The 15,082-nt window shown below is 35.2% G+C and overlaps 1 protein-coding gene across 2 annotated transcripts in view; it reads left to right on the top strand.

Annotated features, from left to right (window-relative positions):
* The window catches only part of LOC144616024 (uncharacterized), a 96,814-nt gene that overhangs the window by 40,368 nt on the left and 41,364 nt on the right, over window positions 1-15,082 (top strand). The gene's annotated exons all lie outside the window — the stretch shown is intronic.

Below are 15,082 nucleotides of genomic sequence, written 5' to 3'. Positions count from 1 at the left end.
TTTCTCAACCTGACTAATTTTCCAAACTTTCACACACTTAGTTTTAATGTGGAGGTTTGGTTCCCTGACTCTATTCACTCCTACTAACTACCAGCTATTAATAGCACTTGTGTCCATCATACAAGTGATGTGAAAAATTGATTTGACAATCTAGTGAACCTATTTATATGTTTTCCAATTCCTGAGAGCATCCTGGTATCATTCTATGTCTAAAATAGAACCTCTTCTCACTTAGCACTCTGTCTTCTTATTCTGCGTTATATTTCTTCATAGAACTTATATACATACACACATACATGCATATGTACATAGGTATATCTACAGATATATGTATATAGATATAAATACTATATGGGTATACATATGATACACACATTTATACCTATATATTCGTAGATAGGTAGATAGATAGATAGATAGAACTAGAGGATGTTTACAGAGTAGTAGTACAAAAACAAAACACAATTATATTTTAAAAAATGAATTTTTTGTTACATTTTGCCTACCACAATGCAATCAATAGTATATCAGTTATCTGTTGCTATGTAACACACTGATGAGAAACTTGGTGTTTTATTTCATTTTTGTTGTATTTTGTTTTTTTGTTAGGTTTCTTTATTTATTTTGAGAGAGAGAGAGAGAGAGCACAGGTGGGGGTGGGGACAGAGGGAGAGGGAGAGGGAGAGGGAGAGAGAGAATCCCGAGGAGGCTCTGCAATGTCAGTGCAGAGCCTGATGGGGGCTTGAACTCACAAACCAAGAGATCATGATCTGAGCAGAAATCAAGAGTCAGGCGTTTAACTGACTGAGCCACCCAGGCATCCCCAAAACTTGGTCTTTTAAAACAATAAACAGTGATTTAGCTCATGAATCATTGACTCTCTGTAGGCTTGACAGATCTAGGATGGCCTTGGTTGTGTAACCTGCTGCAGTCAGCTGGGGTGTTAGCTGGAAAGACTGATGGCGTTTGGCTTTGCCGAGTTCACTTGGACTCTTCCATGTACCTTGGGTCTTGGCTGAGATGAATCAGCTGACTGACTCTGTTCTAAGTCTTATTCATATAGAAGCTACAGAAGTCCAAGCAAGCTACTGGGGACATGCAAGGCTTCTCCAGTCTGAAGTTAGGGAGTAAGATATAATCTCACTGTGTCTCTCTCTTAGCTAAAACAAGTCACTGTACCAGCTCAAATTCAAAGAGTAAGGAAAGATCCTCCACCTCTAAAAGAAACATCTGCAACATTACTCTGCAAAGAAAATGGACCTAAGGAAGCACAAATAATTGTGCTTTCCCAATCTCTCATAAAAAGTCTTACATATTTGTAAAGAAAGTATTAACAACCTTCTCAGCAACTTGCTGCTCCTAGGTTTTCCTTAAAGAATCAAGGGATTTTTGTCTGTATCATCATAACATTAAAAATAATTTATTAATGAAGTTTCCAGTTGCTTGCATATAATTTTATTCTTCTCCTGCTATCTCTGTGGCATACTGAACAACTTGTACCCTTGGGCTTTGTCTCCTCTGGATGTTACTAACCTGCAAAAAAGTATGTTCATTACTATCCTAATGCAGCAGTTAATTGAATTTCAGTACTAGTCAACTTCAGCCAAGGTCATCTTAAGTCGGCTTCTACTTTGACAGGAATCTATTAGCATCAGGACACACGAAGCAGTTAATAGCTATATTTTAAGTTTGGTTATTTTCATTTTTTCTCTCCTTACATCTTAATAAATGGAAACACATATCAAACCTTACAGTTATGAATTAGAATGTCTTTCCTGGTAAATGACTTATTGATGCTGAAGTGATTAACCTTTCATTAAAACTTGATATAAAATTCTTCCCTCCATATATCTATGTTTATTACTCAAGCCCCAAAGGAAAATACATCAAACATAGGACAGCTTGGTTTTTTAAAACACTTTTGCAACTCAGAGACTCATAAAATCTGGGATTTTCTAATGTCTCCTCCACTACATCTACTTTATAATAAAAGAAAATAAGTTCCATAAATGAACACACACTTTCCTCAAATGTATCCTGCTTTGTACCTTTGGGACTGATGTATAAAATTAACTAAGGTAATGCTCTATAATCCCCATGTAACATATAAATAAAGAAGTGTAAGAACTTTGGCAGAATGTTTTCTGCTATGAATCAATGTAGTGCCTGACTTTGTATATCTCTTTACAATAACTTGTGACATAGTTGAAACATACTGCATGATGGCCCAAGGGTTTTTAGGAACTGAACATAAACGCAGTGTTACAATTTCTGTAACTAAGAGAAGTTATGTGTCTCCATCCAGAGGAGCCTTTCAAACCCTCTGTCCTATTTATTCCTTCAGATCCACAGGGGTTGTGGTTCTATGATCACAACACAGCACTCAGCTCATACAGAGCCATCACCTTTTACCCTGTCTTCTGTTTTGACTCTGCTTCTGTTTGATAACATTCACCTTTCCAGCCTCTAAAGGCCACCAAACTCCCCAGCCAATACTTCACTGGGCCAAAGATGTTGAGAGCTTCCTGTGGAGCCCGCTGTGGCTGGTGCCAGGACAGTGCTAGGGATGATCTGACAATGTCCACTAAAGGGCCATTAAGCTAACAACCAGGCTGCTGTGAATTTGCTTCACTGTTATGGAGAGAAACCCTTTCCCTCCCTGTATTATAATCTGTTACATCAGTAAAAGAAAGCTGTTATATTAGACAGACTTTAAAGAACATTCATGTGAACTTAGCTCTTTTATAAAACAATCAAAAACATAAAGAAAGAAAGAAAATCCCAGCTCTGGTCATCTCTGCCTTTCCTGCCTCCCCTCTAGCCCCCAAATTCTTTACACAAATTGTGGGATCTGATAACAACCTGAGTTTGGAATACTATACTGTACTTAGAATCTCATGACTAGTAAGCACTGCTAAATGAAGACATTTCTAGGTGCACGTTCTTCTTTCCTGGGTGATTTCCTGGACTTTGCCAGTTATAAAACCTAGATGACTCAAGACAGTCCAAATGAGCTTTGGGAACACATTTACCTTTTACTTAAGTTTCTTTTTTTAAAATTTTTTTTAACGTTTATTTATTTTTGAGACAGAAAGAGACAGAGCATGAATGGGGGAGGGTCAGAGAGAGGGAGACACAGAATCTGAAACAGGTTCCAGGCTCTGAGCTGTCAGCACAGAGCCCGACGCGGGCCTCGAACTCACAGACCGCGAAATCATGACCTGAGCCGAAGTCGGCCGCTTAACTGACTGAGCCACCCAGGCGCCCCTTAAGTTTCTTGATAATGAAAATTAAACTTTATAGCAACTAGGGGGACAACATTCCACTGGTATAATATTTGCAGTTTTATTGAGATGTAATTGACATAAAACATTGTGCAAGTTGAAAATGTAAAATCTGAAATATGTGGCTGGCTTAGTGACCAAACAAGGAGAGGTGAGGAAAACCAAGTTCTCATGTTCCTTGTTATACTGCAGCAGAACGTTTGGTAAGTTGTCATTGTGGTAACTTGACAGAACATCTGTGTAACTACAAGGCCTCTGGCTTTCTGGAAGCAGTTGGAATGATCCAGAGTATTAGTAAGTATTAATTATTCCTAGCTGCTTTTAACAAAATATTATTGTTATTGGTTTTTAAAGTTTATGTATTTACCTGATGGAGAGGGAGTGCATGCAAGCAGGGGAGGGGCAGACAGAGAGGAGAGAGACAGAATCCCAAGCAGACTCCCTAATGCCAGCAAGGAGCCCAATACCGGGGTCAAACTCAAGAACCATGAGATCATGGCCTGAGCCAAAGTTGGTTGGTTAACCGACTGAGCTACCCGGTGGCCCCTTAATAAAGTATTATAAGAAAAAATTTATCTCAACCAAAATTTGGATTATTTGCTGGGAATGAATGACACAAAGACTAGAGACTGAAGGACAAGATACTTGTTCCCACAGCATCAAATATTAAATCACGGACCCAGAACAGGTTAACAAAAACAAATAACAAAATTGGCAAAAGGGATAATTGAAACCACACAGTAGTTTCTGGTGCACAGCAGTGATAAAATCAGCTGGCAGTATTGGAAAGCCTTTTTGACCAGGCAGGGGAACAAGTCCTCGGTGTATCTGTTTCCTATTTCTGCTGTAATAATTTTCCAAACATTTGGTAGCTTAACAAAATAAAGCTTATTCTTTTGCAGTTCTGGAATAATATATCAAATATTAATAATAATATTGGGAACCATATATAACACTGTTCCTTGTGCCATTCTCAAAGGCCTCGTATCACAAGCTCTCATTTACAATCAGTCCTAATCCTGCAACAGATTGTATTAAATAAAGGTATCACCTTCTAATGCAAGATAGTTTTATTGTAACTATTAATAAAATGATGGAAAAATGTAGATTGAAGGCACTTAATAAGAAAGGCTTAGGAATTCTATCCAAAAAGGAGCATGGTGAATGTTTACTAGTACATGCTATTAGAAGTCTACTATTTTTTTAAGAGGATTTCATGGTTAATGATCACAAGCTTGATTTGAATAAAAAGATTTGGGCCTTCACATATGCATCATAAGTACCAGACTATGAAGACCTCAACCTAAAGGAGAGTTCTCTGGCACCTACTATAGCCAAAGAAAAACATGTCAAGGAAAACCTCTAAGAAGTCATGGATAACAGTGGGTAAAGGGTTTCTTCCCAGAGAACAAGCACAGGGTCTTACTAAGTTTGTGGGAGGGGATAGGTAGAAAATGGCAAAGATGTTCCCCTCCTAAAAATTCCTGAATCTGTGAGTTAGTTAATTACTAGTTACTAATGGTAAAAGGGACTTACAGACAGATCTTGAGAAGAGGGTGCTCATCCTTGATTGTTTGGGCAGGATCAATGTCTTTATGAGAGACAGGGAGAAGGATCAGACTCAGTTGGAGGGTGTGTGATGATGGGAGCAGAAAGAAAAGGGCTATGTGGTGCTGTTCAGAAGCCAAGAGTCTAGAAATCTCTAGAAGCCGGAAAATTCAAGGGAATAATTCTCCCCTAAAGCTTCCAGAAGGAACCAGTCCTGCTGACACCTCGATTTTAGCCCAAAGTCACTTCAATATCCCAAACTGTGAGATAATGAATTCGTATTGTTTTAGGACAACTAAGTTCGTGGAAATTTGTCACAGCAGCAAAAAGAACCTGATACACTATGGAATTCACTCCACTGATGGGTCAGAGGAGGCTTTCAAATCTTGCCCAGGATTTAATCACTGCTGTGGACTAGAAACTTCTGTGATTTCAGTTCTTTTGCCAAATTTTTATTGGTTTGTTTCTGTTATTCTGTTCTGACTCCATGATTTTATATTTGATGGGGTAGGAGCAAATACCTCATCTTTCAGTCTGTAGCCTCAAGATGATAAGCAGTCAAATACGGACCTGTTGCAAAGAATAATGCATCACACAGGAATCCCAGACTTTTCCTGAATAAAGTAATTTAATGGATCCTGTGAAAGGAGAAAGTTATGTTTGAGGTATAAAAAGATGATTCCATGAATTTCTGCGTATCCAGCAGATTGCATATAGATGTTTCCCCAAATCTATGATTTCCTTTTCTAAGGCACATAAATTCCCACCTGGGGATTTTTTATTTTTATTTTTATTTTATTTTTTATTTTGTTTTATTTTTATTCCCCTGACCACCTTTCAGGAGGCTTGGGCATCTAAGTTTTTCCCAATGACACATGAACGAAAAGCAAATTCTACTTTACTTCGTTAAAGAAAACTACTGCCTGTTATGGTTAATTCTATGTGTCAACTTGGATGGTGTTATTGAACGAGATTAACATTCAAATTGGTGAACTTTGAGTAAGCATATTTTCCTCCATAATGTGTTTGGGCCTCATCCAACCAATGGAAGGCCTGAATAGAGCAAAAAATCTGGCCTCCTCCAAGCAAGAGAGAATTCTTCCACAGACTACCTTCAGACCTCATATGTACATAAACCTCTATCGTATTGGTTTGTTTCTCTGGAGAGCTCTGACTAATTCCACAGCCACTGGACTTTCTTTCCTCTTTCTTTAAGTTGGAACGCAAGATATTTCCTTGATCTAGCATAGATCATAAAGGGATGGTAAAGTTTTAGGACTGGGGAACTTACTATAGCAGAATACCTCAATAATAATATGCACTTTTTCCTGCAGGACTTTTCAATAATAAAGCAATAACTTATTTCCTTTCCTTGCTATTTGTGCTTGTAAATAAGAGAATACCACTGCCTTCTTTATTTCACCTCCTTATTGCCTGAACTGTGTCTACAGATAATTATTCAAGAATTATATATGGGTAGTATTTTTTTCTGCATCCTAATATATGAGTGTTGTTCTATTGTACTCATTCAAAAGAAAAACAGACTGGCCAAAATATTCTTAGGTCACAATTTTGTTTTCCCTGAGAATTGAATTTCATAAAACAGAAGAGCCAGCTTATATGCACACCACTGTCTTTCCATATATGAACCAGGTAGAAAATTGGCTGGTGTCAGGGAAGTCAAGGACTAGTCACTTTTTCAAGTGAATATAGATTAATTGGTTCAATAATTGCCATTATTTATTTATATCAACAGTTTGGGAGTTGGTAGGCAAACTGCAAATGTCAGTGATGTTTGACTTTCCTCCCTGGTGTCTTTACAGATATTTTATGAAAATTTGAGACCTATTTTATTTGGAAATCTAAACCATGAGAGTGCAGTCCCCAAAGATCCACAAGGCTAATTTACTCTTTCTTGACTACAAAGACTACCTTTTTACTAAAATAGAACATGTTTTTAAAATATTCTGGGGGGCGCCTGGGTGGCGCAGTCGGTTAAGCGTCCGACTTCAGCTCAGGTCGCGATCTCGCGGTCCGTGAGTTCGAGCCCCGCGTCGGGCTCTGGGCTGATGGCTCAGAGCCTGGAGCCTGCTTCCGATTCTGTGTCTCCTTCTCTCTTTGCCCCTACCCCCTTCATGCTCTGTCTCTCTCTGTCTCAAAAATAAACGTTAAAAAAAAAATATATATATATATATTCTGTGATGAGCAGGGTGTTTCTGGGGTGCTGAAATGCTACTCCAAAGGGTATCAAGATTTTAAAAGAGACATAGAAAGATAAAAAACATGGCCGCTCTCAGTCCCTCTCTTGATCTGTTGTATATTGCACTAAATACTGTAGGAAATATGCATTATATGTTTTATCAATAGATGTGCGTAATTAAATTTATTGTTTTTTGTTTAAATGTTTTTGTAAGACATCTCAGAGTCTATGTAGAATGCATAAAGGTGGAAACAAATATATCAATTAAATATCAACATAATTTTAGGTGTGCCTGGGTGGCTCAGTCAGTTAAACATCTTACTCTCGATTTTGGCTTTGGTCATGCCTGCTTGAGATACTCTCTCTCCCTCTCTTTCTGTCCCTACCCTGCTTATGCTATCTCTCTCTTCCTGTCTTAAAAACAAATCAACATAATTTTAGTCAGCTCAAGACCTGCCATGTTACAGACAGAATACAAATTTGGTGCAAAGACTTACTTTCCAGTATAAACATTAAACATTTGGAACCTAAGAGTAAATATACATTAGATACAGAAAATTTGTTGATAAAAAAAGTTATTTTTCCTTAAATTACATGAAAGAGTGTCAGTATCAAATATTAAAAAGAACATTGTCCTTTATATCAGCAGAATTGAGCTGTGCTTACAGACTGATAACCATATAACTATATTACAAACATTTTAGAGAGTCCAAGATGTTCAGATGTAAAACTCTGAGTGGTGTAAGTAGGCAAAAATTTTCTATAGAGAAACAATCTCCTTTAAATTAGAAATATTGATACCACTGTTCTACACCCGTGTTTAAGGATGTGTCAGAAAAATGTTCCATATTTTTAAAATTTGATCTATATTTAGATTCTTGGTGTTATTAAGCGTGATAATAGATTTTTGAAGTAATATATTTTGAAATCACATCCACATTTGAAAGTATAACCATTACATTATAGTACTTATTTTTAGGAAAAAATAAATTAACTAAGAAAATATTTGTAACAAATTCATCCCCAAATCATCTTGTAAGTATCGTATAACTTGTTATAGAAAAGTGTTTTGTAATTTTGTTTTAAGTTTTAATAAGAGTTTTAAAGATACGTAGTTGGGTACCTTAAAATTGTGTGTCACAAATGTCACAAGGATTTATCAGTACAAATGTGTGATTGATATGTCTAGAATGAGTTAAAAAGAAGGAGGTCTTAAATTTGTGTTTTATATGCACTTACTTGAACTCTATATACTTTGGTATACAAATCATTCGTTTTATAATAGAAAACAAAGAGCTGCAGCTGGTTTGATGATATCATATGAAGACAAAAGAAAAAAAATGCTTACTTTTAACTAAGTATTTTATAAGTAATTTAAAATTTTGCCAAGTCTTTTTGACATAATTTGTCCCTTTTAGATTTCTGAGATCAGATTTGAAGATTTCAAACATTTAATGATAGTTGTAAAGATATAATGCTTGTTTTTTAATGTGTATTTATTTATTGACAGAGAGAGCAGGGGAAGGGCAGGGAGGGAGGGAGAGAGAGAATCTCAAGCAGTCTCCATGCTGTCAGCACGGATCTCAACGTGGGGCTCGATCCCACAAACTGCAAAATCATGACCTGAGCCAAAATCAAGAGTCAGGCACTCAACTGATTGAGCCACTCAGGCCTCCCATGCTTGGTTTTATTCATAGTGGGTATGAATCAAAATCTTGGATTTGCAAGAAATAGAACTTTATTTTTTTGTTGCTGTTTTTAGTCACCCTTTTAAGGCACAGTTGATGAGTCTTGAAGAAGTATAGAGTTATGTCACCACCACCATCATCAAGATAAAGAACAATTTAATCACCCTAAAAAGTTTCCTTATGCTCCTCTGCAGCAAGTTCACTCCTAATTCCCCCCGCCCTAGCAACCACTTATTTGATTTCTGTCCTCATAACTGTGCCATTCTATAAAATCATATACATGGAATCAGATAGTATGTAGTTTCAGCAACTGGTTTCTTTCATCTTGTATAGAGATTAATGTTGTTGCATATCTAAGTAATTTTTTTAAATCACTGAGCAGTTTCATTGTATGAAGATACCAAATTTTTAATCCATTCAAAAGTTTAATGACATTTGTGATGTTTTTAGATTGCAGTAATTATGGGCTAAAACTGCTACCAGCATTTGCAGTTAGGTCTTTATGTGAATAACTGTTTTGCTTCCTTGTAGGAAAATCTTAGCAATAAGGGTCTCGGGTATTATTATGAGCACAGGTTGAAGTTTATATGAAACTGCATATTATTTCTCATACAAAGTGGTTGTACCATTTTGCATTCCCACAAACAATTCATGAGAGTTCAGTTGTTCTGCATCCTTACCTGTACTTGGTTTTTATCAGTCTTTTAAATTTTAATCATTCTAATAAGTGTTTGATCATATATCAATGGGGTTTATATGTGCATTTCCTTAAAGAATGAAGATGATAAACTGTTTTTTTTTTATTTTTACATACAATCTGTGTATCTTCTTTGGTAAAGTGTCTATTCAAATATTTTTCCCATCTTGTGTTAAATTATCTTTTTATTTTTGTGTAATGAAAATTTTTTTTGTCAATTCTGCACCCAAGTCCTTTGTCAAGTATCTATTTAGCAAATAGTTTTTTACACCAGTTTTTAAAATTTTTTCATAACAATGAATTTCAAAGAGAAGATTGTTGTTTTAATTTGATAAAATCCAATTTATCAATTTTTGTTTATGATTTGCACTTTTTGTGTCACATACAAAAATTATTGACCTAAAGTTGTCAAATTTTCTATTATATTTCTTTGTAGAATATTTGTTATTGCTATATCTTACATTTACTTCTGCAACCCAATTTGAGGTAATTTTATATAAGAGGAGAAGAAAATCACATGTTATAAGTGTAAGGAAATCAGCTGACACTTGTTATATGAGTTGATTTCTTAACTCCTTATTTTATCCCAGGATTGATATGTCATAAGCCAATAACCTATTTTCTCAATTACTGTTATTTCACAGTAAGTCTTAAAAATTGGGGCGCCTGGGTGGCTCAGTTGGTTAAGCGGCCGACTTCGGCTCAGGTCATGATCTCACAGTCCGTGAGTTCGAGCCCCGCATCGGGCTCTGTGCTGACATCTCAGAGCCTGGAGCCTGTTTCAGATTCTGTGTCTCCCTCTCTCTGACCCTCCCCCGTTCATGTTCGGTCTCTCTCTGTCTCAAAAATAAATAAACGTTAAAAAAATTTTTTTTAAAATAAATAAAAATCAAGTAGTATAAGTTTATTTCTAGACTTTTTATTCAGTTCCATTGATCTATGTATCTATTTTTATGCCAGTACTATACTCTCTTAACTACTATAGCTTTGTAGTATGGTTTGAAATGAGGAAATATGATGTCTTCAGCTTTACTCTTCTTTCTCATGATTCTTTTGGCTATTCATGGTCTTTTGTGGTTCCAAATACATTTTAGAATTGTTTTTTTTTCTATTTCTGTGTAAGATGCCATTGGAATTTTTACAAGAGTTGCATTGAATTCATAGATAGCTTTGGGTGGTATGGACATTTTAACAGTATTAATTCTTCTGATCCATGAACACATAGTGTCTTTCCATTTGTTTCTGTCTTTTACATTTTATTTTATCAAAGTCCTATAGTGTAGAGTGTACACATCATTTACTTCCTTCATTAAATTTATTTCTAAGTAGTTTATTGTTTTTGATGCTGTTTTAATGGAATAGTTTTTTTCTTTCTCAGAATTTTTTTTTGTTAGTGTATAGAAACACAACTGATTTCTGTATGTTGAATTTATGTCTTGCAACTCTACTAAATTCATTGATCAGTCCAACAACTTTTTTGGGGGGGGTCTTCAAGATCGTCTATATAAAAGCTCATATCATTTGCAAATAATGATAATTTTACCTGTCACATATTTAGTCTACTAACATTTGACAAGGGAGCCAATAACATTCAATGGGGAAAGGATAGTCTTTTCACTAAATGGTGTTGGGAAAACTGGATAATGCAGAAAGACAATAATGGACCTCTATCTTATACCACTCACAAAAATTAACTTGAAATGGATTACAGACTTAAACATAAGATCTGATATTGTAAAAAAAAAAAAAAAAACAAAATAAAACAAACAAACAAAAACACCTAGAAAAAAACATAAGAAAGAAACTCCTTCACCTTGGGCTTGACAATCATTTTTTGGATGTGACATCAAAAGCACAAACAACAAAAGCAAAAATCAACAACTGGGACTGTATGAAACTAAAACCTGTATGAAAAACCTGTAGTATGAGATAAAATATTTGCAAACTATACATTGAATAAGGGATTAATATCAAAAATATATTAAAACCTCATGCAACTCAGTAACAAAAAATATGATTGCCAACTGGGCAGAGGGACTAAATAGACATTTTCTTCAAAGAATACATCAAAATAGCCAACAGGTACATGTAAAGGTGCGCAACATCACTAATCATCAGGTAAATGCAAGTCAAAACCACAACCAAATATCACCTCACACCTTAGAATGGCTTTCATCAAGAAGAGAAGAGGTAACAAATGTTGGTGAGGATGTGAAGAAAAGGGAACCCTTTCGCATTGTTGGGAATGTAAATTGGTTTGGCCACTATGGAAGTAGTGTGGAGTTTCTTCAAAAACTTAAAAATAGGACTACCATTTGATTCCATAATCCCACTTTTGGGTACATATCTAAAGAAATGAAAACTGGATATGGAAAAGATATCTGCACTCCCATTTTTATTGCAACATTATTTATAATTGCCAAGATATGGAAACAACCTAAGTTTCTGCCAATAGATATATGGATAAAAAAGATGTGAGATACATGTGTATCTATTCTAATTCTGTTCTATCAATTCTATTTTAATTAATACAGAAATAACATGTATAGAAATAATTTCCTGTCACCAAAAAAAAAAAATCTTTGGATACACATCTGGAAAATAAAGTTAACAAATAATCAATTTTATAATTTTGTTGTCTATGTGTGACAAAGGCCTTGTTACATGTAGCAATGTGGAAAGAGAGGGAGCCTTTCCTGGTTAGTTTACAGTTTAAAATTCACTTGCTTGGCTAGTGAATAATGGACATATATTGAGCATTATCAACAATAAATATTAACACTTGGCAGAATTCGGACACTGAGCAAGGTTATATAAGAGAAAATTATATAAGAGAAAATAAGGAACGTAATATTTTGTAATTGAAAACAAAAGGATATAGGTGAGTGTTTCTATCAGTTGTTCCTCTACTTGCCTCATATGTGTTTATTTATTACTTTAGGCTAATTGTCACCTTTTTCTGTCGCTTCCTACTATCAATGTGTATTTTTGATTACCAGGTATCTGTGAGATAGTGTTTGTGATAAAACATTCCCTGTTTGGGGACACAGAAACAAAATTAGTCTGCCATTCATATCTTTATTTGCCAAGGGCAAAATTTTATACTCAGTGTCAGAGAACTGCTTAATGTAGTTTCAGTATAAACCTTCCTGATGAAAGGAAATAAATAAAGGGAATAGTGGAAGCACTAACCACTAAGCTGATTGTAATGGTTGTCAATTTTACTACTAGTTTTACTCAAAAATTATTATCCATAATACTATTATTGAATTATTGAATATTATTAAATTATTCTCAGTAGGTCATATTTCCACTCTGTTTTTTCCCCCTAACATTTATTTTTGGGGAAAAAAAGTGTAAGGAAAGTTTAAAAGATTTTAAAGTAAAAACCTTCATATCTACCATCTGGAATCTGCCTTTGCATATTTACATACTTGGATTTCATGTTATCTGTCCATCTACTAAATCTTCTATCGATACATATGGTTTGTATTGTAACTCAAAGTAAATTGTTGATATGAGTCCAGTTCTTCTTAAATTTGACACAGAAATTTTAAAATAGACTTTACTGTTTGTTTACAGGTTTTTAAGTGGAAATTACATTAAATAAAATGCACAAATCTTAGTTACATATTACTTGTTTTCCTAATCCCTGTCATAATATAGATTCTTTTATTTTATTATTATTTTTTTTTAATTTTTTTTTAACGTTTATTTATTTTTGAGACAGAGAGAGACACAGCATGAACGGGGGAGGGGCAGTGAGAGACGGAGACACAGAACCGGAAGCAGGCTCCAGGCTCTGAGCTGCCAGCACAGAGCCCCACGCGGGGCTCGAACTCACAGACCGTGAGATCGTGACCTGAGCTAAAGTCGGACGCTTAACCGACTGAGCCACCCAGTCGCCCTATTATTATTTTTTTAAACTGTGTTTATTTTTGAGAGAAAGAGAGACAGAGTCCGAGTGGGGGAGGGGTAAAGAGAGAGGGAGACACAGAATCTGAAGCAGGCTCCAGGCTCTGAGCTGTCAAGCATAGAGCCCGTCAAAGGGCTCAAACTCACAGACTATGAGATCATGACCTGAGCTGAAGTCAGATGCTTAACCAACTGAGCCACCCAGGTGCTCCTAACTTCTTTTAAAAGGCTAGTTATCTTGATGATTCCCCTAGTATATTAATCAAGAACAAAAGAATAAAAAATACACCATCAGGAAGAAGAAAAATCACCATAGATTCTACAGACACTAAAGGATAATGAGAGTGGCGCCTGGGTGGCTCAGTCTGGTGGGCGTCCGACTTCGGCTCAGGTCACGATCTCGCGGTCGTGAGTTCGAGCCCCGTGTCGGGCTCTGGGCTGATGGCTCAGAGCCTGGAGCCTGCTTCCGATTCTGTGTCTCCCTCTCTCTCTGCCCCTCCCCCGTTCATGCTCTGTCTCTCTCTGTCTCAAAAATAAAAAAAAAAAGTTAAAAAAATTTAAAAAAAAGGATAATGAGAAAATATTGTGAACACCTTTATTATAATTAATTCAACAATTTAGATGAAATAGGTATATTGCTCAATAAAATACAATAACCCCAAATTGACACAGATATAAATAGAAATTCTAAGTAGCCAGATAGATTTAAACAATGATTTTTGTAGTAAAAACATTCCCACAAAAATGCCTTAAGACCAAGATGTTTTCACTGGTGATGTCTATCAAATATTTAAAAAATGGATGCTATCAATTTTATATAAACACACTTAGGAATCGGGCAGAAGGACACTTCCCAAATAATTTCCTCAGTCTCATACTTAACTCACACCAAAGCTTGATAGAAATTTTAAGAAAAAAAATTTTCAGAGTAACATTGTTCATGAGCTTACATATAAAAATCCTAAGAGAAAAATATGAGCTCACAGAATTCCTGCAATATATTTCTGACAATTGACAAATTGAATTATATCCCAGAAATGGAAGATTTCATTAATATAACAAAGGAAGCCATTCATTTTTTAATCTCAATAAATGAAGAAAAACGTATTTGACTATATTCAATAACCTCTCATCATATAACATCTGCACAAAATTTGAGATAGAAACTCTGCCTCAAGTTGATAGAGAACATCTAAATAAAACCTCAGTTAATAACATACATAGTGATGAAATAGTACTCTAAGTCCAGAACAAGTTAATGATTCCTTCTTACACAATTATATTTAATACTGTATGGAATTGCAGGCCTTTCAAATAAAGCAAATAATAAAATCAAATTAATGAGGACTAGGAAGAAAAAATAAGGCCTTTCTCTAACTAAATCTAACATGGATTAGGTATTAGCATTGAGATTATGATCTAACACAGCAAATAATTCATGGTGTTTTATCATACAATGCAATAGCATCCAAATCTTCTCATTTTTGTTTACTTGTATAAAATTTAGTTGGAAAGATATTTAACACGTATGCTCCATGCTTCTTTAACTGTTGATACCTGTCAAATTTATGTTAGTCACTACATATTTAATCTTCCTTTCTCTTGTTAATAAAAACTGGTTCATAACCACTATACTTCTTCTATATTTGCAAAGGACATAAGATTCTTAGGGCACAATTAAATGCAATACATGGCAAAGAGATATGCTTGGAATAACAGGAAATTAAATTAATGTCTTTTATGTTTATGG

Source organism: Panthera onca, chromosome B1, assembly GCF_046562875.1.
Source record: "Panthera onca isolate mPanOnc1 chromosome B1, mPanOnc1 haplotype 2, whole genome shotgun sequence".
Taxonomy (NCBI): Eukaryota; Metazoa; Chordata; class Mammalia; order Carnivora; family Felidae; genus Panthera; species Panthera onca.
The sequence above is the reverse complement of the archived record's forward strand: the minus strand, read 5'-3'. Positions and strand labels throughout refer to the sequence as shown.